The sequence below is a fragment of the Bubalus bubalis genome, chromosome 5, assembly GCF_019923935.1.
Source record: "Bubalus bubalis isolate 160015118507 breed Murrah chromosome 5, NDDB_SH_1, whole genome shotgun sequence".
In the NCBI taxonomy this organism is placed as follows: Eukaryota; Metazoa; Chordata; class Mammalia; order Artiodactyla; family Bovidae; genus Bubalus; species Bubalus bubalis.
In genome coordinates this window covers 51531172-51555097 of record NC_059161.1, presented here as the reverse complement: position 1 = coordinate 51555097, position 23926 = coordinate 51531172, and the positions used below count along the sequence as shown (strand labels likewise).

General features: G+C 48.0%; 1 protein-coding gene across 4 annotated transcripts in view; it reads left to right on the top strand.

The window, feature by feature from the left end:
• The window catches only part of STUM (stum, mechanosensory transduction mediator homolog), a 66858-nt gene that overhangs the window by 30000 nt on the left and 12932 nt on the right, over positions 1 to 23926 (top strand). The window lies entirely within an intron of this gene.

Genomic DNA, 23926 nt, shown 5'->3' with positions numbered 1-23926 from the left:
CATCAGAGTCTTTTCCAATGAGTCAGCTCTTCGCATGAGGTGGCCAAAGTATTAGAGTTTCAGCTTCAGCATCAGTCCTTCCAATGAACACCCAGGACTGATATCCTTTAGGATGGACTGGTTGGATCTCCTTGCAGTCCAAGGGACTCTCAAGAGTCTTCTCCAACACCACAGTTCAAAAGCATCAATTCTTCAGCGCTCAGCTTTCTTCACAGTCCAACTCTCACATCCATACATGACCACTGGAAAAACCATAGCCTTGACTAGATGGACCTTTGTTGGCAAAGTAACATCTCTGCTTTTGAATATGCTATCTAGGTTGGTCATAACTTTCCTTCAAAGGAGTAAGCGTCTTTTAATTTCATGCCATTAACTGCAGACATAGATATACTGTAACAAATAACCACTTGTGGTTGGTACCTCAGCTGGTTGCACTGTCTGCTCACTGTGGTATCCACAGGACCTTGGCTGGTGTGCCTGCCATTCCGTCAGCCTGGGTTGGATCCCTGGGTCAGGAAGACCCCCTGGAGAAGGGGATGGTTACCCACTCCAGTATTCTTACCTGGAGAATTCCATGGACAGAGGAGGCTGGTGGGCTTCTCTCCATTTGCACCTGCTTCTTCCAACCCTGTGGAGATGGGCTGGATCACTGCAACAGGTAATGTCCTGGGTCTCGGAGTGCAGTATAAACCTGACTCTGTGCTGATTTCACCTCTAGAGATGAGGTGGGTGATGCTGAAGTTGGTAACTGCCCTTCAGCATCCAAATGTCCAGGTGCCTGTCTCCGCTGATGAAGCACAGGAAAGGGACATAAGGGAACAGGACTGCATTTTTAACCAACACTTTGTGCTCTGCTTTGGGACACCATTGCATTTGAGGGGGTGGCTGGGAAGTGAAATAAGTTCTTCTCTGTTTATGGGAGATTCTCTTGTCCTGCATGTCATCGGTCTCCGTGGGGTGGCTGCCGCTCAGAGCAAGCTCATCCCCAGGCGTCTGCTCTTGAGGTCACAAGCACATTAATTTTTTTTTTTTTTAATTTCAAATCACTCCCAGAAAGCACACTCAGAGAGGGTGAAATTCATTTCTGGAAAGAGCCAATTTGCAGCCCAGTGAAGCAGTGAATAAAGCAGGTGATGGAACCAAGTACTCTGACTTCTATCAGGGTGAACTGTGGCCAGAACCCATGCGTCTAAATCCTGATGTGGATTCTGGGGGTCTGCAGCTGCAGAGATCGCACCCTGACAGTGTGGGTTCAGGGGTCACAGTCTTGCAGGGGAGGAAACACATCCTTTGGGGCTACTGTCTATGTGGCATGGTTGTTCACATATCTTGAAATGTTCCTGGCATTTCATTGCGGGGAGGGGGCTGTGGTCCCCTAAACCCTTTAAGGACATTTTTCCTGATGTGTGCTTGGGTCTGTTTGTGTTCACTTTGGGGGTGTGAGGTGCTCTGGGACACAAAGTCCTTATGCTTCTCTTGTAGCTCCTTCTCAAAAGGGCTTTGGTCTCTTGTTGTCAGGCTGTTCCCCGAGGGCTTCTGTCCTTTCCCGGTTCTGTTCTCAGACCCTGATGTGTCTGCAGGAAGAATGGGAAGATACTTCGTGAACTGCACAACCCCCCAAGAAGCTGGGTTGTTTCATTTTCAGAAGGCAAAGTGATTAAGTGTCCTGGCGACTGAATCCTGCAGGTGCCAAAGACAAGAACATCAGTAATAACAACCACCCCAAGAGTGGAAGGGTGCTCAGAGAGGGGAAGTGCTGGCCGAGGTCCCGCAGTGAGTGCTAAGTGCCCAAGCAGGGCTGGAAGGCCACAGTGTGACTCTGCTCTCCTTTACCACTCGGCCTTTCCTAAGGAGTTTGGAGCACATGTATGCAGCTGCTTTGTCTTCCCAGGACCTCAGCCTATCTCTTATCCATAGGGGCTGTGAAAGGCAGATCTGTCTCCTCGGCTTGTGTAACCATCAGCTTCTCAGCTAAGGCGGTCCCACGAGGGCTCTGCTTTAATGTGAGCTGTGTACAGAGTGCAGAAGCAGGTCAGGGTGTGGGATGGGAGCCCAATGCAGATGGACTTACCTGTAAGCTAACCACCCAGGCTTGCCCTCAAGCAGCTCATGGTCCATTCAAGGTCAACCACATGACCCCTGTGAAAAGACAGGAGGGCAGCAGAAACAGCAGAAATCTACAAACACACCTTGCCCAGTTCTTTAGACATATGTCTTTGGGCCTTAGTTGATGCCTCTGTGGAGATCTGTTTATGTAATAAACTCTTACTAAAGGCCTGCCACGTGCCAGGCATTGTACCAGTGCCTGGAAGATAGAGGGGAGAAAAATGCAAACCCTATTTCTAGTGTACTGATAGTTTCAGCACTTTCATAGCACTTACTGGAGCACCAAAGCACTGATGCTTTCAAACTGTGGTGCTGGAGAAGACTCTTGAGAGCCCCTTGGACAGCAAGGAGATCCAACCAGTCAATCCCCAAAGAATCAACCCTGAATATTCATTGGAAGGACTGATGCTGAAGCTGAAATGCCAGGACTTTGGCCACTGATGCAAAGAACTGACTCATTGGAAAAGACCCTGATGCTGGGAAAGATTGAAGGCAGGAGGAGAAGGGGGCGACAGAGGATGAGATGGTTGGATGGCATCACTGACTCAATGGACATGGGTTTGAGCAAACCCTGGGAAATAGTAAAGGACAAGAAAGCCTGGTGTGCTGCAGTCCATGGTGTCGCAAAGAGTCACACATGACTAAGTGACTGAACCACAACAATGAGTGGGTGCCCTGCACTGTTCTAAGCACCAAACGCTTCCTGTAAAGTTGATGACAACACAGGAGAGGTAGAGATTACTGCTCTCATTTTCAGATGAAGAAACTGAGGCCCAGAGAGGTTAAGAGATTGTCCAGGGTCACACTGGTGGTAAGGGGCAGAGCCACGGCTCAGACCCAAGGAGGCTGGGTTCAGAGTCAGCTTTCTTACTTTTTGGCTACACCCTTCAAAATGTTCATAGCTTGCGCGGGGGAGAGTGTACCTTCCTAGGACCACTCTCTACCCAGGAATTGTCTTCCATTCAGATTCATCAGGTACTTGAGTACCTGCTATGAGCCGATTATGCTTCTAGGCAATGTAGAGACCTCAAAGGCGGACCAGATGAGGCTGGGGCCCCTGAAGGCCTTTCACTGTGGCGAGAGAGCTACATGCAAGTAGTACATAGTGGCAACCAGAGGCCCGTGGGGGCCCGGGTGGAGCATGGGCTGGCACCGCTGTGCTCCGAGCTGGAGTGCTCGGGGAGATTGTACAGCAAGAGGGAGTGTAAGCAGAGAAGATGGTGGGGGAGGACGGACAGCCAGCTAGTGGGAGGGTGAAGAATAGGAAACCAGCACAATCAGATGAGAAGAGGTGGCCGGTGGGTAGGAAGCGAGCCTGCGGGGAGGGGCCAGTGCTGCGGGGCTTGCCACCCATCAGTGAGTTCCCTCCTGAGCCTGGCCTGGCCCGCTCCGGTCACAGTGGCTTGGGCAGAGCCTTCTCTGGACTGATCACGGCCAGTCTCCTGGTTGGTAACATAGACATCCCCTCCACAGCTGCTGAGGTTTCTCTGAGATTCCACTGAAATCTCATTTCCATTTTCAACCTCCTAGCTCCTGCCTTTCCCTCCCTCCCCACTCACGTGTCTGCCCCATTGAGCATCACAGCTTCCACGTCCCTTCCCCGTGCCCCCCTCAGCTGAGTCAGCCTACAGCCACCATAGAAGTTCCAACCTTCTCTTGGAAGCTCTGGTCCCAGGGGTGCAGTTGCAACCCCACTTATACCAAGGCTGCAGCTGGGACGACTATGTGACCCCCTGCACAGTAGGTGTCAGGTCCAAGCCTCCCAAACCTACAGGAAGGCCTCCATCAGGCCTGCTGGTTTGAATTCTTGGCCCTTGCCTGAAATAAGTAGATTTATCAAATCTATTGTGCTCCTTGCCCCTTTAAGAAACTAGCAAGTGGTGCAAAGGGCAGCCCCAGAGGTGGTCTCTCTACAGAATGATCCATGGGGAGGCTAATTTTCTGGAAAGGCTTTCTCAGGTCCTAGGAGAGGGTCTGCAGCCAAAACCCGAGTCCATCCCCTCCCTCCTGTTCTCTTGATGGAGAAGAGGGTCTCCAGTCCTCCAGCCTCTCATTCCCCTTTCCTGGTGGCCACTGGGTTTCTGAAAACAGGCCCAGTTGGTGTTTATCTAGCTTCTGCTGTATAAGAAACCTCCCCTAGATGTAGTGGCTTAAAACAGCAGCCTGTGGGATGTGATGTGGGCTGGGTTCAGGAGGGCTGCATGGCTGGAGCCTCCTCCATGTGGTCATATCTCCCAACAGATGGGCTGGGCCTATTCATGTGGTGCCTGGACAGAGCTGTACGAGAGCAAGTGCAGGCGCCTGTGGGTCTTGCTCTCGGCTCACAACTGGTATGAGGCCACTTCTAGCACATGTATCAGCCCGTGAAAGTCACCAGGCCAGTCTGGATTCAGAGGGTGGGGAAACAGGCTCTTTTCATGGGAGGAGTTGCAAAGCACATTGCAAAAGACATGGGTTCAGAGAGAATTGGGGCCCCTCCACTGCTGAGGTTTCTCTGAGATTCCACTGAAATCTCATTTGTATTTTCAACGCCCTGGCTCCTGCCTTCTGCAGCTGACTATAGTTGGTTGTGTGTGTGTTAGTTGCTCCCAGTCGTGTCTGATTTTTTGCGACTCCATGGACTATAGCCCACTGGGCTCCTCTGCCCAAGGAATTCTCCAGGCAAGAATGCTGGAATGAGTTGCCATTCCCTTTGCCAGGGGATCTTCCCAACCCAGGGATCAAACCTGGGTCACCTGCATTGCAGACAGATTCTTTACTATCTGAGCCACCAGGGAAGCTAGTCTACAGTTGGTTAATGCACCTTTACTCTAGGTCCTGTCTGTTAAAAGAGGATAAAGATGTGGATTGTTGTGGGAATCGGGTGAGGCAATACAGTAAAATGTTAATCTCTAACGCATGCTTGATACATTATACATCCATCATCAGAGCCATAGTAATGAATGTTGGAGGGCTGGGAAAGGATCTGTCTTTAGACGTCAGGCACACATGTCTGGCCGAAAGGAAAGTAGAGGCAGTTCTCTCTTCTTCCCCCTCCGTGCTTATTAGTCTGTCCTTGTCCACCTGGAGTGGTCCTCAGGGAGCCCCTCCTCACTGGCCCCTTCCTCTGTCTTTCCCCATGGCCTTGTGGTCACCATAGTCCTCCTCTCTGTCTCTGACTCAGCCTGGCATCCCTCAATGGGAGGTGGGACAAGAGACATTAGTTCTGTGTCCAGGAGGCGCAGAAGTCAGATGGCCCTGCTACAGGGCCAATGAGCCTTTCTCGTCCTAGGCTGCTGCCTCCAGTTGTGTGGGTCAAAGGTGATACCACACGTGGTTGGCAGCTCTGTGCTTTGATAATAACGTGTTCTGTTGGCCAGCCACAGAACACAGTTTAAGACGAAGGAATGTAGACGTCCGCCCCTTGATGGAAGACTGTCAAAGAATTTGGGGCTACCTTTTGAAATCACACCTTCATTTCAAAACAGATGTTCCAGTCTGTCATTTCTCTGCTGGATTTTGTAACACATTTCTCCTCTGTTAGTGAACATCATGGACAATTTACCAGCCCCATATTTCCCTCTTTTCACTCTCTGCCCCCAAACTAAGATTTTCACTCAAGAATCCACATCCCAATGCAATCTGGGCATTATAAAGAAAGCTGACCCTACTTCTGGCTCCAGGGGCGAGCCCAATTGCTTAAGACAGCAAGTACCTTCCATCTTCTGCCAAATTGTTGGTTCAAAGGCAGGCATGTGACAGCCCACTCGGTTAATCTCAGGACTCTTGATTGGAATAGTAGGATGGAAATGTTCTGTCTTCTCTGGGCAAGTGGTATGTGGACGTGAAAACCGGAACTGCTACGATCATTTTGTCACCATGAGAGAAGTTGGTCTTGTGATAAAGCTGATGCCATGGAAGACAGAGAGGTGCAAGACATTGGGTCTGTGTTGAATCACTGAGTCATGGAATCAAACTGATCCTGAATTCTTATTAATAATAATACAGTGAACAGTGGTTTAGGACTTAGTGTGTGCCAGGCACTTTAAATGCATAATTTCTATTAAGCCTTACAAAGAGCCTGCATAAGGGTATTATTATAACTCCTACCTTACAGATGAAGAAATAGGTCAACAAATTTTTGATGAGGAGACAGGCCTCTGGAGGCAGAGTAATTTGCCCACATCCCCACAGCCAGTAAATGATAATCAGGAATCGCGCTCAGCAGTCTGACCCTCGAGCCCACTTTTTCTAACTACTGCCCACACTGTGTTTCTGAACTTTTCCAATTTATGTGAGCCAATGACTCCCTTTGTCATTTGAGCCTATTGAGTTGCTTACTTCCGAAAGGAAGAACCGCAGTGGACACCTTCTCTCTGCAGGTGTGGCGTGCTTCCATGACATGAGCTGCAACATCAGCCCTGCGTGGAGAGAGCCAACCTGAGCCCAGCCCCAGGAGCTCCAGCAGGAAGCTGTCCCTGGCACGAAGCACACACTGGGGCCACTCCACAAGGCCCGGCTCCAGGAAGGAGCAGGTGTGTCTGACTGCTGGGCCTATGGGGAGGCCCCAGCCAGACAGGGAGCACCTGAGCACCAACCCCAAACAGGCCTCCTGCTGCCCTCCTTCCTCCTCCCTGGCCCTCTGGGAGGCTGGGGCACCAGCTCAGCCCAGCCACCTCCTTTTCCACTGTTACTATCGCGTGACTGCTGAAGCCACCATGGCTTCTCCAGGTCTCTTGGGATTAGAGTCCTTTCCTGGCTTCCAAACAGGAACCCTCAGCTTCCTCCTTCTCCTCCCACCTCCAACAAGTGAGCCCGACCCTCCCATCTAAGAGCCCGGCTTTGCCAGCTTCACTGGGAAAGATGCTCTAGGACTGGGGGCTGCATTCCAGAGATGTTCCTGGATGTTCAGGGGCTTTTGTTGCAGCCCAGGTGTGGTCACACAGCATCATTTCTTTTCTGTGTTAGGTGTCTGCGTGTCATCTGTCCTCTGGTTTGATTGACTGCAATGTGATTTTCTCTGTCACCAATCATGTTACCGAAGGGAATATGTGAGGTCTGGATGCTTGCTGTTCAAAAGCCAATAAACAGGCCAGGTTGGTGGAAAGGAAAGTTCACTTTACTTCAGATGCCGGCAACTGAGTTGGGGGTAGAGGATGGTGGACATCTGCCCGAAGGCCGATTCTCCCTGCACACTGCCCTCCCACCACCTGCCACAGCAACCAGCGGGGCAAGAGCTTTTATAGACAGAAGTGAGGGGGGGAGACTACATGCAGAAACAATACAGTCATCTCTGACCATCATCTTCAAGTTGATCATCAGTGGTCTGACCAGTGTCATCTTGATTATTTTAGATACAGTTAATCTTCAGTTCTAGGGCCCATTTGTTCCCATTTCTCTGAGGCCAGTTCTCAGAATTGTGGCAGCTTATGTCATGATTACGGTTTGGTCATCATGTAGTTAACTTCTCCTGGTGTTTTAGTATCTGTAAGACAGCTCACAGGATATGGCTCAGAATATTAGCTCTAGCCCTTGAGAACTGAAGGCCCTTGACTGGCTTAATGACTACATTATTATTATTATTTAGTCTCCCTTGACTGTTTTCTTTGTTCCGTATTTCTCACTTCTCTGGTTAAACTTATTCTTTTGATTTAAGTGTTCCTCAGGCAAAAGGCAGGTAGATGATATGGAGGGGTTGCAAGGACCATAGAGTCCTGCTCCGTTTCAGTAAGATGCTGTTTGGTGGGCCACAGAGTCGGATCTTAACAGGTGCCTGAAACTTTTTCTAACTGAAAAAAGGATTTGTTTTTATTTATTTATTTTGGCTGTGCTAGATTTTCATTGCTGTGTGTGGGCTCTTCTCTAGTTGCAGCAACCAGAGGCTACTCTTCATTGAAGTGCTCCGACTTCTCATTGCAGTGACTTCTCTTGTTTCAGAGCACAGACTCTAGGCATGCGGGCTTCAGTAGCGATAGCACATGGGCTCAGCAGTTGTGGAATCTTCCCGTACCAGGAATCCAACCTGGGTCCCCTGCATTGGCAGATGGCTTCTTATTCACTGAGCCACCAAGGAAGTTCCAAGAGAATTTGTTTTTGAAAATAGAGAAAAAGTTACCTCAAATTCTTCCATGGGCTTTCTTGGTGGCCCAGATGGTAAAGAATCCACCTGCAATGTGGAAGACCTGGGTTCGATCTCTGGGTTGGGAAGATCCCCTGGAGGAGGACATGGCAACCCACTCCAGTAGTCTTGCCTGGAAAATCCCCATGGACAGAGGAGCCTAGTGGGCTACAGTCCATGGGGTCTCAAAGAGTCAGACACAACTGAGCAACTAAGCACAATTCTGCCACAGCAAAACAATTCCCATCTGCTTAATACACTCCAATCCTTGTCCACAGATGTAAATATTTTTAAATAGTCCGCTGTACAGTATACATACTGTTTTTGTAGTTTCACTTAAAGCGCTTGTCTGGCTTGCTGCAGACTCATCGTAATTGTAATTTTACTGGCCGCATAGTACTATGACATGGATGCATACAGAGCCTCCGTCTCTATGGGGCTGACATAGAGAACTCAGAAGTTATAATAAACCGTGTTTTAAGGTGGAATGAAGAATAGTACCATTGGCTACAAGCCACTAGGAGAGCAGGATTCATTGAGATTTTCAGCTTCATTCATGTTCAAGAATAACTCTGTTCATCAGGATTCTGCTCTGGCATCACCTCCTGGGCAAGATTCTCTGGGTCTCCCTGCTTGGGGTGAAGGTTCTCCCCTTGTTCCCATGAGGGCTCCCTGTGTTCCGTGTACTTTACATGCACGAATTCAGTCCTCACGTCCCTGTGAGGCAGTCTACTATCATTACCTTAGCTTCACAGATGGGGAAACTGAAGCCTAAAGAGGTTCAGTCACTTGTCAGGATCTCATGGCTTCTGCGGGGGGCGGGGGTGGGGGTTGCAGCCATTCTGGCTTCAGAGTCCCTTTTATAATGTGGGGTGCCCTCCCTCTGCCCTATCCCCCAGGACTGACCTCACGGATTGTTCATGACTTCTGTCTCTCGCCACCTTGTGAGATTCTTCAGGGCTGGGACACTCCTGTTTGTTTGGTGCACGTGTTTCAGCCCAGTTCTTGGCACCCAGCAGGTGCTTCATAAATGCTGCCTGAATACGTGGAGGCAATGAGTGCATGAGATGAATCGGTGTGATTTTAAGGAAGGGGCGACTTTGCACCCAGAAATGCGTGCCTCCAGGCCTGGGTGTTCTGATGGGGGGTGTTCCGCCACCACCTGCGGTGCACAGGTCAGGGGTCCCCAAGGCCTCTGCTGCCGAGGGCTTCAGGCAGGGTGCCAGGCTGAGGTGCCCTCCCTTCTGCCCTGTCTGGGGGGCCACCGCTCGGGGCACCTGGGTCAGCTCCCCCAGCATCCCAGCAATGAGCGCCCTCGGGTGCTAGCACACCTGGCCTCCCACTCACTTGGGTGCCACAGGCTCAGGGCAGCCTCGTCCTCTCACTTGACTCAGCGAAGAGAGAGTGACTCCAATTCAACAATCTCGATGCAAGCAGATGGCAGCCGCTACAAAGATGTTACTTGTCATTTGGGTGATCGAATGAGGGTCAGCCGCGAGCCCAGAGGCCTTGCCCATGTGGGTGAGATGCCCACTGGGTTCAGGGGCGGATGCTGGGCTCTAGTTCCCGAGTCTGTTGCTGCAGCAGTGTCCCCAGAGCAGCGCCTCGGGTTTCACCTCATTGCGGGTTCTCACTGCAGTGATCTCAGAAGGGCTCCCGCGCAGCTCTGACCTTGGGCAGAGCCCCTCTCTGTTTTTAATCTCAGTGTCTACCCATCCATGGAAATTGCATCTCGTCAGGTTGCAAATTCTGAAGAGATGGAAGCGGTGTTGTCTCCTCCAGCAAATGTCACTGCTGCTGCCCTTGCCCGTCTGTCCACCTGACTGACCACCCTGAACGCCGGACCTGCTGGAAGGCAGGAGGGATGAAGCTCAGTCCCCCGGGGCCTCCGTGCCAGCCTGGGCTCCTTGCCCTGGTCAGTACACAGCCGCCTTCCTGGTCCCATCCCCACTTCTTCGGTTTATTCTCTGCCATTTAAGGCAGAATCTGTTGTGACAGGGCTCAAAACTGAGGAACTGAGAAATTGCATGTGGTTATATTTCTGTTCGGAGAAGGCAATGGCACCCCACTCCAGTACTCTTGCCTGGAAAATCCCATGGACGGAGGAGCCTGGTGGGTTGCAGTCCATGGAGTTGCTAAGAGTCGGACACGACTGAGTGACTTCACTTTCACTTTTCACTTTCATGCACTGGAGAAGGAAATGGCAACCCACTCCAGTGTTCTTGCCTGGAGAATCCCAGGGACGGGGGAGCCTGGTGAGCTGCCGTCTATGGGGTCACACAGAGTCAGACACGACTGAAGTGACTTAGCAGCAGCAGCAGCAGCAGCAGCATATTTCTGCTCAGGCTGAAGATCTTAGGGAAAGCCTGGGGCCCCCAAGAGTCCAAGGGGTCCGGTTCAGTCATGCAGCTTGTCCAGGGCTGGGAGTGTGTCTTGGAGCTGAGGGCAGAGGAGAGTTGCTAACAAGCACAGGGAGGCTGATGCAGTGCCTGGTGCCATTAAATTACCATTTGCAGTCAACCTGCCCCCTCACCCCCATCAGCCTGATGTCACAGTGGCCGCAGTAAGAGGGACAGAGGAGGGAGCTGGTCTTGTTTTCTCTGTCCTCAAAGGAAGGACGACAGATTTATTAGTGGTAGCCATGGGGTCTTCCTGTTCTCCTTCCTTGAAACCATGGAGCTGTTTCCATTGGAAAATCTAAGGCCCCATAGTGGCTGTAGTCTCGAACCAGGACTGTTACCTGCGGAGGTCTCACTTGTAAATCCCTTTATCCACCAAAGGCTTCTTCCTGGCTGCCTTTCCCGGAGCTCCTCAATCCTTGAATCCCTCAGTGACTCCTCAGAGTTTGCCTGAGGCTCAGGGAGGAATACAGAGTGGGTGTCCTAGTCCTTTCTGACTAGGGAGAGGGGAGAGGAGAGGGGCACCGGGTGTGGGGTAGCAGTTGGGGCTGAGGGCAAAGTGGTCCTGGGCACCTTACACCTTCTCTTTACTTAGGGGACAGAAAGCTCACCTGTCCACCCTTCATTATTTTTCTTTCTTGAAATTGATGCTCAGAAAGGTTTAAGTTGTAATAAACTCACTTTCCCATCTCTAATTGGTCAGAGATGGATAGAATGTCTGCTCAGAGCTGCTGACAACAGGAGCACCCCCCCCCCCACCCCGTTACTGCACTGAAATGATGAGCTTCCACCCTATAAGCCACCTTCTGATGAACGGCTACCACCTCATTAGGGTTCTTTGTGCTGTCTGGAATGGTGAGAACAATTCATAAAGCCTTTTGCCACAAGTCCAGGATGGATGGGGCAAAGACACTGGCAGATTTTTTTTAATGTATTTTTATTTCTGTTGTATTGAGATATAACTGACATACAGTATTGTATAATGATTTGACTTACACACATCATGAAATGAACATCCATCCTCTCATAAAGAAACAAAGAAATAGAAAAAAAATTTCCTTTGTGATGAGAACACTTAGGATTTATTCTCTCAACAACTTTCATATACAACATGTTGTTGTTGTTTAGTCGCTACGTTGTGTCCAACTCTGCAACCCCATGGACTGTAGCCCACCAGGCTCCTCTGCCCATGGGATTTTCCAGGCAAGAATACTGGAGTGGGTTGCCATTTCCTTCTCTAGGGGATCTTCCTGACCTGGAGATGAAATCTGCTTCTCCTGCATCTCCTGCATTGGCAGGTGGATTTTTTACCACTGAGCCACATGGGAAGCCCCATATATAACATCAGTTCAGTTCAGTTCAGTTCAGCGGCTCAGTTGTGTCCGACTCTTTGTGACCCCATGAATTGCAGCATGTCAGGCCTCCCTGTCCATCACCATCTCCTGGAGTTCACTCAAACTCGAGTCCATCAAGTCGGTGATGCTATCCAGCCATCTCATCCTCTGTCGTCCCCTTCTCCTCCTGCCCCCAATCCCTCCCAACATCAGAGTTTTTCCAATGAGTCAACTCTTCACATGAGGTGGCCAAAGTACTGGAGTTTCAGCTTTAGCATTGTTCCTTCCAAAGAAATCCTAGGGCTGATCTCCTTCAGAATGGACTGGTTGGATCTCCTTGCAGTCCAAGGGACTCGCAAAAGTCTTCTCCAACACCACAGTTCAAAAGCATCAAGTCTTCGGCGCTCAGCTTTCTTTATAGTCCAACTCTCACATCCATACATGACTACCGGAAAAACCATAGCCTTGACTAGATGGACCTTTGTTGGCAAAGTAATGTCTCTGCTTTTCAATATGCTATCTAGGTTGGTCATAACCTTTCTTCCAAGGAGTAAGCGTCTTTTAATTTCATGGCTGCAGTCACCATCTGCAGTGATTTTGGAGCCCCCAAAATAAAGTCTGACACTGTTTCCACTGTTTCCCCATCTATTTCCCATGAAGTGATGGGACCAGATGCCATGATCTTTGTTTTCTGAATGTTGAGCTTTAAGCCAACTTTTTCATTCTCCTCTTTCACTTTCATCAAGAGGCTTTTGAGTTCCTCTTCACTTTCTGCCATAAGGGTGGTGTCATCTGCATATCTGAGGTTATTGATATTTCTCCCAGCAATCTTGATTCCAGCTTGTGTTTCTTCCAGCCCATCATTTCTCATGATGTACTCTGCATATAAGTTAAATAAGCATAGAGCAGGGTTAATTATATTTATCACATTGTACATTGCATCCCTACTACTTATAACTGACTGGAATTTGGTACCTTTTGACTACCTTCATGCAGTTCCACCTTCTCCCATCCTGTCTCTGGTAACCACAAATCCCATCTCTTTTTCTGTGAATGTGTTTGTTTTTGAAGTATAATTGACCTATAACACTATGTTAGTTCCTGTTACACAGCATAGTGATTTGATATTTCTTACATTTCAAAATGATCATGATAAGTCTAGTTACCATCTGTTGCCATATAAAGATATTATATAATTACTGGTTGTATTACCTACAATGTACATTTCATACCAATGACTCACTTATTTTGCAACTGGAAGTTTGTACCTCTTGATGTCCCTCACTTATTTCTCTTCTCCCGCTCTGGCAACCACCAGTTTGTTCTCTGTATTTTTGACTCTGTCTCTGTTTTGTTATGTTTGTTCATTTGTTTTGTTTTTTTATATTCTACATATAAGTGAAATCACTCAGTATTTGGCTTTCTCTGACTTATTTTACTTAGCATTAATACCTTCTAGGTTTATTCATTTTGATACAAATGGCAAGATTTCATTCTCTTTTTATAGCTGAGTAGTATTCAATTTATCCATTCCTTATCCATTCATCTATTGGTGGACACCTAGGTTGCTTCTTTACCTTGGCTATTGTAAATAATGCTGCAATGAACATAGACTATATCTTTTCTAATTAGTGTTTTCATTTTCTTCAGATAAATACTCATAAGTGGAAATGCTAGATCATATGGTAGTTCTATTTTTAATTTTTTGAGGATCTTCCATACTGTCTTTCACAGTGGCTGCACCAATTTGCATTCTCACAAAGAGTTCATGAGCGTTTCCTTTTCTCCACATCCTCACCAGCACTTGTTTTTTTTTTGTTTTTGTTTTTGTTTTTGATGATAGCCATTCTGACAGGTTTGAGGTGATATCTCATTGTGGTTTTGATTTGCATTTCCCTGATGGTTAGTGATGTTGAGCATCTTTCCATGTGCCTGTTGGCCATCTGTATATCTTCTTTGGAATTCAATCTGTCCAGGAATTTCCCAGATAAGAATACTAAAGTGGGTTGCCATTTCCTGATCTAGGGATCAAACCCTCATCTCCTGCATTGGCAGGTGGATTCTTTATCACTGAGCCACCAGGGAAGCCCTACTTTGAAACTATCTTGATTCTGTCTTCCTAGGGCTTTTGTCCAGTTTCCAGCTGAAATGATTGCATAATGATGAAAACTTGATGACCAGACTGGCTGAATTAGAATCTCAGTGTTGTTTGATCCAGGAAGATGTATTTTTCAGTACAATTTCCATTGCTTCTTATGCCACCCCCCATCAGGTTTGAGAAATGGAATCTTATAGAACTGAGTTTGACCCTGAACGTGATCTCCCATTTATCTCACTCTGGCTCTGACTTGGACACAGTTAGCAGTGGGATGTGTTCTATAAGGTGTGGCTTGTCCTTTCATTAGGCTGTGAAGTCCAGACCAAGGCTTCCCTTACATTTCCTTCTTGAGACTCACACTCCTGTAGGAGTGATGGAGGGCATCCAGGTGTGAGTCTCAGCCACTGACGAGCGGCACATCTTAATGACCACAGAGCCAGCTGCAAGTGATGCCTGGAATCCAACTGGACTGCCTGGCCTTCGTCTCAGGGGAGTGCATTTTCTCTGGAGCAGCTGCTTCAGAGGAAAGCTCTACCCTTCTTCCTGTTGTGACCCTCCCCATCCCTCCCCTCCCCTGCCTTAAGCTCAGAACCTTCCACTACTCCCTTGTGAGTCAAGAGAAAACCTGAGCCTGAAGGGGCTCGGGAAGGATGATTTCAGCCCTCAGGCTCTGTCCTGATGGGAGGCTGCCAGCTGGCGTTGCCCTGCTTCTCCTCCTCCTGTCCCCACCACCTCCCCAGGACCCTTTGGGACATCCAGGATGGAAGTGAAAGAGTCCTTCCCCTCCCACTGCCCGCTCCTGGAGCCTCAGCTCTAGCTCCTTGGGGAAGCCAGTGACCTCAGCAGAGCCCTGGTGGCCAGAGGGGGCTGTGACTACAAAGCCCTCTGGCGTCTTTGCTGTAAGCCTCTGTGGGGTGGGGGCAGGGTCCTCCTCAGGCTTCCCCCACCCATCTCTCTCCCTTGGGGTCATAGGGACACAGAATGCATATGTCTGCACCTAGGTCCCAGGTGTCTTTCAGCACACTGATTATGGTAGTTGACAGTTCAGTTCATTACCATCATTTTCTTTTGTGCCAGTTAGTGTTTGGCTGGACCTTGTTGCTGTTTAATCAGTCAATCATGTCTAACTCTTTGTGACCTCATGGACTATAGCCAGCCAGGCTCCTCTGTTCTGTGGGATTCTCCAGGCAAGAATACTAGAGCGGGTTGTTATTTCCTTCTCCTGGAAATCTTCCCAACCCATGGATCGAACCTGCATTACACGTGGGTTCTTTACCATTGAGCCACCACGGAAGCCCTGATTGGACCTTGGGCCCTGCCAGAAACATTGTGGCCAGGCCCCTGCCTCTCCTGTGGAGGACAGCTTCCCTGACTCAGCTCTAAGTCTTGTGGGGGATGCTATGGGACAGAGTAAAAGGCAAGAATTGTGGGCTAATTTCCTACAAGGTTGTGTGGTTTTCTGGTTCTCTATCTGGGAGGTCAATCTCTCCACCTATCAGAGAAGGATTCTCAAGCCTGATTGTGTGTTAGAATCAGTTGGGGGAATGTTTCTTTTCTGTTTTCAAACAAGCAGTCCTTGGACCCATCCCTGTGCCTCTGGTGGCCTGCAGGTACCCTGCAACCTGCATTAGTATAAACCTCAGTTCAGGTCAGTTCAGTTGCTCAGTTGTGTCCAAACCTTTGTGACCCCATGGACTGCAGCACGCCAGGCTTCCCTGTTCAACACCAACTCCCAGAGCTTGCTCAAACTCATGACCCTAGAATCAATGATGCCATCCAACTATTTCATCCTCTGTTGCCCCCTTCTCCTCTTGCCTTCACTCTTTCCTGGCATCAAGGTCTTTTCCAATGAGTCAGTTCTTCGCATCATGTTAGCAAAGTATTGGAGTTTCAGCTTCAGCATCAGTCCTTCCAATGAATAGTCAGGACTGATTCAAGTGTCTTCTCCAACACCACAGTTCAAAAGCATCAATTCTTCGGCGCTCAGCTTTCTTCACAGTCCAACTCTCATATCCATACATGACTACTGGAAAAACCATAGCTTTGACTAGATGGACCTTTGTTGACAAAGTAATGTCTCTGCTTGTTAATATGCTGTCTAGGTTGGTCATAGCTTTTCTTCCCAGGAGTAAGCGTCTTTTAATTTCATGGCTGCATCAACATCTGCAGTGGTTTTGGAGCCCCCCAAAATAAAATCTGTCACTCTTTCCATTGTTTCCCCATCTATTTCCCATGAAGTGATGGGACTGGATGCCATGATCTTAGTTTTTGAATGTTGAGTTTTAAGCCAACTTTTTCACTCTCCTCTTTCACTTTCATCCAGAGGCTCTTTAATTTTTCTTTGCTTTCTGCCATAAGGGTGGTGTCATCTGCATATCTGATGTTATTGATATTTCTCCCCGTAATCCTGATTCCAGCTTGTGCTTCATCCAGCCCAGCATTTCGCATGATGTACTCTGCATTGAAGTTAAATAAGCAGGGTGACAATATACAGTCTTGACATACTCCTTTCCCAATTTGGAAATAAATTTCCCAGTTTGGAAATAAATAAACTTCAGTTGGAGAATTCTAATGTGCGAACCAGTTTGGAAAATCTGCAGTAGATCTCCCTACCCCTCACCTTCTCGAGAACCTTGCTACCCGCTTCTCTGGTCTGGTTATATCCTCATCCTGTCCCTCCCTGCCGGCTTCTCCTCACCAGCCAGACAAGCTTGAGTTTCTCCCAAGGAGAGAGGGGTCCTCTCCCATGTGCTCGAATCCTCACCTCTTTCTCTCCCTGAAACTCTGATATCCTGCTCCCTGCTGTCAGCCTCTCAGCTTCTCAGACTCTCCCTGAGGCCACTGGTGACTTAATTCAACCCGGGCCTGCCTGTCCCCACTCCATCTCTGCAGCAGGTGACCCTGTCCAGCAGCTCCTCTTCCCTGAGACTCCTCTGTGTCTGGGACACACACTCTCACCTCTCTCTGATTGGCCCCCCTCTGTCCCCTTTGTGGCCTTGATGTCCCCTGGGTCTTTCCTTGAATTCCACCCCCTCCTGGGTGACCTTATTCACTTTGATGACTTCACTACCTGCAGGCGACCCTCCTGAGCCTGTCTCTAGCTCGGCTCTGCTCAACCCATGGGTACCGCCCTCCCTGGGTTCCCCACCTGGTTTTTGGCTCCACATTCACCACATAGTGTGGGAAACCAGATACCCACAGCGAACTGTGTCCCCTTCTCTCTTCTCTGAAATGATCAGGCCCCTCAATCCCCAGGACACCCCGCCCCTCCTCCTGAGGGTCCTTCTCCCCCCTGCAGCCACTACCATGCTTCCTTGCCTGCCTCATCTCATCTCACCTCCCAGACTCTGCCTTATCCCTTCTGCCCCATCCTCCCCTTGGGGGTCACAACCCTGACCTGTGATTCCCTACTGAAACCAGCCTTCCCAGGGGCTGCCTGGTTGCCTGGAAGAGGAAGCCAGGCCCCATAGCAAGGCTCTCAGGGCCCCCTCCAGTCTGACAGCTGCCCACCTCCAGCCCCGTTTTTCATCCCTGCCTCACACGCAGCACCCTCAAAGTTCCCTGCCATCCTTTGGGCTTCTGGACAGACATTCTAGGTTGTCTTGGGGATATTCTTCACCCCCTCCCCTTGACTATGTCCCACTGGCTTTCTATACCTTTCCCCTCATCACGTTTTCTTCTGTGAAGTCTTTCCTGATAAACCAAACTTGATTCATCACTGTTCTTTCTGGAACCCAGTATCCCCACCAGAGCATGAGCTCCCTGCAAGGGACCTAGCCAAGCCTCCAGCACCAGCCTGCACTCTCTGTTCCAGGGCCTGGCACTGGCTCGGGGTTGGTGCTCATGGAATAACTGGTTAGACTGGTAGGACTAACTGGTTGCTGTTGGGAGTAGGGGCTCTTTCTTTAGCAAGTAAGACTCATTTAAAATAATACCTCTTCATATGCAACTGGAGAAGGAAATGGCAACCCACTCCAGTGTTCTTGCCTGGAGAATCCCAGGGACAGCGGAGCTGCTATCCATGGGGTCACACAGAGTCAGACACGACTGAAGTGACTTAGCAGCAGCAGCAGCAGCAGTGCTAAAATAATTTTTTAAATTTCCTGTTGAGTAGATTAAAATGATGTTTGTATATTATAAATCCATTCACTTGATGCTTACCTTTGATAGCATGTGCAGCCATGTGTGCCAAGTCACTTCAGTTGTGTCCAACTTTGCAACACTATGGACTGTAACCCACCAGGCTCCTCTGTCCATGGGATTCTCCAGGCAAGAATATTGCAGTGGGTTGTCAAGCCCTCTTCCGGGGGATCTTCCCAGCCCAGGGATCCAACCCACATCTCTTGTCTCCTACACTGGCAGGTGGATTCTTTACCTCTAGTGCCACCTGGGAAGCCCTTCTGTGGCATATATTACCTCATATGGCAAAAGGGATGACATCACTGACTCGGTGGACGTGAGTCTGAGCAAACTCCAGGAGATGGTGAAGGACAGGGCAGCCTGGTGCGCTGGCAGCCCATGGGGGTCACAGAGTGTTGGACATGACTGAGTGACTGAACAGAAACAAGTGGCTAAAGGGACTATCACCACTGTTTCCTAGTAAATGAAATTATTTATCCAAATTAACAACTAATTTGTAGTTTATCCAGATTGATGCAACTGCAGGTAATATATGTACATATTGTACTGGTTGGTATGTGACTAATGTGCTTTTATTTTTATACACGTCTTAGTCTGTCAATGTGGGTAAAAGAATAGTGCCCGAAAGCCCCTCCCACACCACACACATGTTGTCAGCCCAGCTTCCCCAGCAGATAAGCCTTCCTCTTTGCTGATGTATCCTGTCCCCAGAGCAGCAGGCTGGCTAGGCCTCCCTGCCTCCCTGGCAAGCAACTAGATGCATGAAGAGGCTCACTGGCCTCTCATCAGTTTGCTAATTCTGGTGATATGCTATTTTTGGGCAGAGGATGGATTAGTTAACTAAGAATCTCTGAGTTCAGGGGTTTCCTTATGCTCAAATTTTTCATATCAGCTACATGTTAGGCTGAGCCGTATGAAATTGCTGCTATTCAGCTACTCTGACCTACCAAGATGGCGATTTCTTATGGTTCAGTCTAGTAAGAACTTGTTCCCATTTCCTAGGCAGGATGACCATGGAGAGGCCACAGCTACAAAGAGACAGGGGGGTCACAGAACCTCAGCCAGATCCCACTGAGTCAGGACACTGTTGGCCAGAGTCAGGGCACCATCTGCGTCCGTGAAGGACATTGGCCCGGGCAGGGGTGGGGGAATGTGGAGAGGGTCAAGAATATTTTGAAAATCATTAAGGATGAAGTTTCTTTCCTTTTTCCCTCCAATTCTTTTTATTGTAGTAAACTACACAGAATGTGAAATTTGTTGTCTTATCCATTCTTAAGTGCACAATTCATGGGCATGAAGCACATTCAAATTGCTGTGCACCCATCACCACCATCTGTCTCCAGAACTCTTTCATCTTACAATACTGAGACTCTGTACACATTAAACAATAGCTCCTCATAACCTCCTCCCCCCAGACCTTGGCAACCAGCATCCTATTTCCTATTCCTATGATTCTGACTACTCTAGGTAACTCATATAAGTGAAATAATACATTTGGTTTTTTGTAACTGGCTTATTTCACTTAACGTAATGTCATCAGGGCTCATCTGTGTTGTAGCACGTGTCAGAATTTCCTCCCTTTTTAAGGATGTATACTATTCCATGATATGTACAGATCCTATTTTGCTTGTCCATTCATCTATCTATAGACACTTGGGTTGCCTCCATGTTTCAGCTATTGTGAATAATACTGCAATGAACATAGGCATACTAATATCTCTTTGAGACCTTACTTTCAATTCTTTTGGGTATATACCCAGAAGTAGAATTCCTGGATTATATGGCAACTCTATTTTTAATTTTATTGAGGAAGGGCCATACTGTTTTCCTTAATTTTTAATGTAAGGCTGGAACACCCTAGACTGAAAAGAGCTCAGGTTTCCGCTCTGGACAAATCTGGGTTTAAATCTGGGCACTAGTCTGTGGACAAGTCATTTAGCCTCTTTGATCTTTGGTCTCCCCATCTGTAAAGTGGGGATAATAATAACCATCATGAACTGTCATAAGAATTAGAGGCAGTGTGAGTAGGAGAGTGTGGTCAGATCAGATTAGATCAGATCAGTCGCTCAGTCGTGTCTGACTCTTTGCGACCCCATGAATCGCAGCACGCCAGGCCTCCCTGTCCATTACCAACTCCCGGAGTTCACAGAGACTCATGTCCATTGAGTCAGTGATGCCATCCAGCCATCTCATCCTCTGTCGTCCCCTTCTCCTCCTGCCCCCAATCCCTCCCAGGATCAGAGTCTTTTCCAATGAGTCAACTCTTCGCATGAGGTGGCCAAAGTATTGGAGTTTCAGCTTTAGCATCATTCCTTACAAAGAAATCCCAGGGCTGATCTCCTTCAGAATGGACTGGCTGGATCTCCTTGCAGTCCAAGGGACTCTCAAGAGGCTTCTCCAACACCACAGTTCAAAAGCATCAATTCTTCGGCACTCAGCCTTCTTCACAGTCCAACTCTCACATCCATACATGACCACAGGAAAAACCATAGCCTTGACTAGACGGACATTTGTTGGCAAAGTAATGTCTCTGCTTTTGAATATGCTATCTAGGTTGGTCATAACTTTCCTTCCAAGGAGTAAACGTCTTTTAATTTCATGGCTGCAGTCACCATCTGCAGTGATTTTGGAGCCCAGAAAAATAAAGTCTGACACTGTTTCCACTGTTTCCCCATCTATTTCCCATGAAGTGGTGGGACCGGATGCCATGATCTTCATTTTCTGAATGTTGAGCTTTAAGCCAACTTTTTCACTCTCCACTTTCACCTTCATCAAGAGGCTTTTTAGTTCCTCTTCACTTTCTGCCATAAGGGTGGTGTCATCTGCATATCTGAGGTTATTGATATTTCTCCCGGCCATCTTGATTCCAGCTTGTGCTTCTTCCAGTCCAGCGTTTCTCATGATGTACTCTGCATATAAGTTAAATAAGCAGGGTGACAATATACAGCCTTGACGTACTCCTTTTCCTATTTGGAACCAGTCTGTTGTTCCATGTCCAGTTCTAACTGTTGCTTCCTGACCTGCATACAGATTTCTCAAGAGGCAGATCAGGTGGTCTGGTATTCCCATCTCTTTCAGAATTTTCCACAGTTTATTGTGATCCACACAGTCAAAGGCTTTGGCATAGTCAATAAAGCAGAAATAGATGTTTTCCTGGAACTCTCTTGCTTTTTTCATGATCCAGCAGATGTTGGCAATTTGATCTCTGGTTCCTCTGCCTTTTCTAAAACCAGCTTGAACATCAGGAAGTTCACGGTTCACATATTGCTGAAGCTTGGCTTGGAGAATTTTGAGCATTACTTTACTAGCGTGTGAGATGAGTGCAATTGTGCGGTAGTTTGAGCATTCTTTGGCATTGCCTTTCTTTGGGATTGGAATGAAAACTGACCTTTTCCAGTCCTGTGGCTACTGCTGAGTTTTCCAAATTTGCTGGCTTATTGAGTGCAGCACTTTCACAGCATCATCTTTCAGGATTTGGAACAGCTCAACTGGAATTCCATCACCTCCACTAGCTTTGTTCATAGTGATGCTTTCTAAGGCCCACTTAACTTCACATTCCAGGATGTCTGGCTCTAGGTCAGTGATCACACCATCGTGATTATCTGGGTCGTGAAGATCTTTTTTGTACAGTTCTTCTGTGTATTCTTGCCATCTCTTCTTAATATCTTCTGCTTCTGTTAGGTCCATACCATTTATGTCCTTTATTGAGCCCATCTTTGCATGAAATGTTCCTGTGGTACCTCTGATTTTCTTGAAGAGCTCTCTAGTCTTTCCCATTCTGTTGTTTTCCTCTATTTCTTTGCATTGATCGCTGAAGAAGGCTTTCTTATCTCTTCTTGCTATTCTTTGGAACTCTGCATTCAGATGTTTATATCTTTCCTTTTCTCCTTTGGTTTTCGCTTCTCTTCTTTTCACAGCTATTTGTAAGGCCTCCCCAGACAGCCATTTTGCTTTTTTGCATTTCTTTTCCATGGGGATGGACCCTGGAGAGGGTGGTAGTGTGTTGTAATGCACTATAGGGATGCGATAAGTGGCACCTGTGTTAATTTTACTTAGTATTTCCCCCACATGCTCCTGTTCATCTTCTACCATCCTTCCGCTTTCGCTGTGTTTTTTTAAATGGTGTCATCTAGTGTTTATCTCATGCCTCACAGCATGATACATAAGCAGAGGCAATGGATGGTGACATATACATTCTAATGGTCCCTATGTCCTATTTCCTTCCATGTCTGCTACTAAGCCCTGAATTCATGTCCCCATCATTTTTCAGTTCTCTTTTCTCCAAGTTTGTCTTTCTCATCAGACAGTGGTGGGGTCAATGCCTACCCATGTGTGAGAACTTGGACAAGATACTTAATCCTCTTTTTAAAATTAATTAATTTATTTATTTTTGGCTGTGCTGGGTCTCTCTGAGATACTTAATTCTTGACTCTGAGTGTATGTGTGCACTTTAAAATGTAGGTTTTGTTATTATTAATAGTGAGCTATGGTGAGGCCAACAGATCAGGAAATGACAGCCATTGAAAAGATAGTTTGTTACTCACAGTTCCTAAGAGGAGAGGGCATACCACGCTTTGGAGGTGCACATGTGGAAGGACCAGGGTCCATTAGGAGGCAGAGGAAGTTAGGGGGAGACATGGGCAGGAGACTTTGCTGTGATTTCCATGGGAAGGAATGTCAAGACAGGTCAAGCAGGCTTAGGATGGGCTAGTGCTCCCCAGGGTGTAGGGACTGCCTGAGCTGTCTGGTGCCTGGCTCTGAGTGATTAGGGCAGAAGAGAGTGACCCAGAGGGTGAGAGTCTATAAAAGAGCAGTCTGGGTATGCATTCTTGATTGTTTGTCTTGCATAAGAAAGTCATTTGCTATCCCTAGGAATTCGCTAGCCCTGGGAGGGGGATCTCTACAGAGTCAGCAAGTCTCCAGATACCAAAGCATCAGAAACACCAGGTTAATGCAATATGTAAGATAGTATGATAGAATGATGCCCACCCCCAGAGATGTCCATATCCTGATCCCAGAACCTGCAAAGATGCTACCTTACATAAAAAGGAAGGACTTTTCAGATGTGACTAATTCAAGGATCTTAAAAATATGGGGCTTACCCTGGATTATCCAGTGGGCCCAGGATAATCAGAAGGGTCCCTACAAGAGGGAGACAGGGGGATCATAGTCAGAGGGAGAGGATGTAAGGATGGAAGCTGAGGTCTGAGAGGAGAGAAGATGTACAGCTCCTGGCTTTGATGATGAAGGAAGGGGCCATGAGCCAAGGAATGCAGGCAACCTTGAGAAACTGGAAAAGGCAAGGAAACCATTGTCCCCCAGAGCCTTCAGAAAGGAGCCAGCCCCGAGGACCCATTTCAGACTTCTGACCTCCAGCACTGTGTTGCTTTAAGTCACTAAATTTAATTGTCTTGCTTTAAGTCACTAAGTTTGCAGTAACTTCTTACAGCAGCCATAGGGAACTTACACAGATAGGAGGAACACCAACTAGCTTGCAGGGTTGTTATGGGGCTCAGAGCCCATGTGGAAAAGAGCCTGGCTTGAGAAAAGTGTCAATAAAAATTTAGTGATATTATTAATACCTGCAGGGCTCTGGGAAGTTTGGGATGAAGTAAGGACCACACACACACCCACCACGTTGCTTTGTGCCTTGTGGCTGCTCAGAAAATCTCGGGCTCTCTGTCCCTCCTCCTACAGGTCTGGGGGGTCTGGGAGAGCCCCTTGAAGGAAGGGTTCTGGGAGATGCACCTGG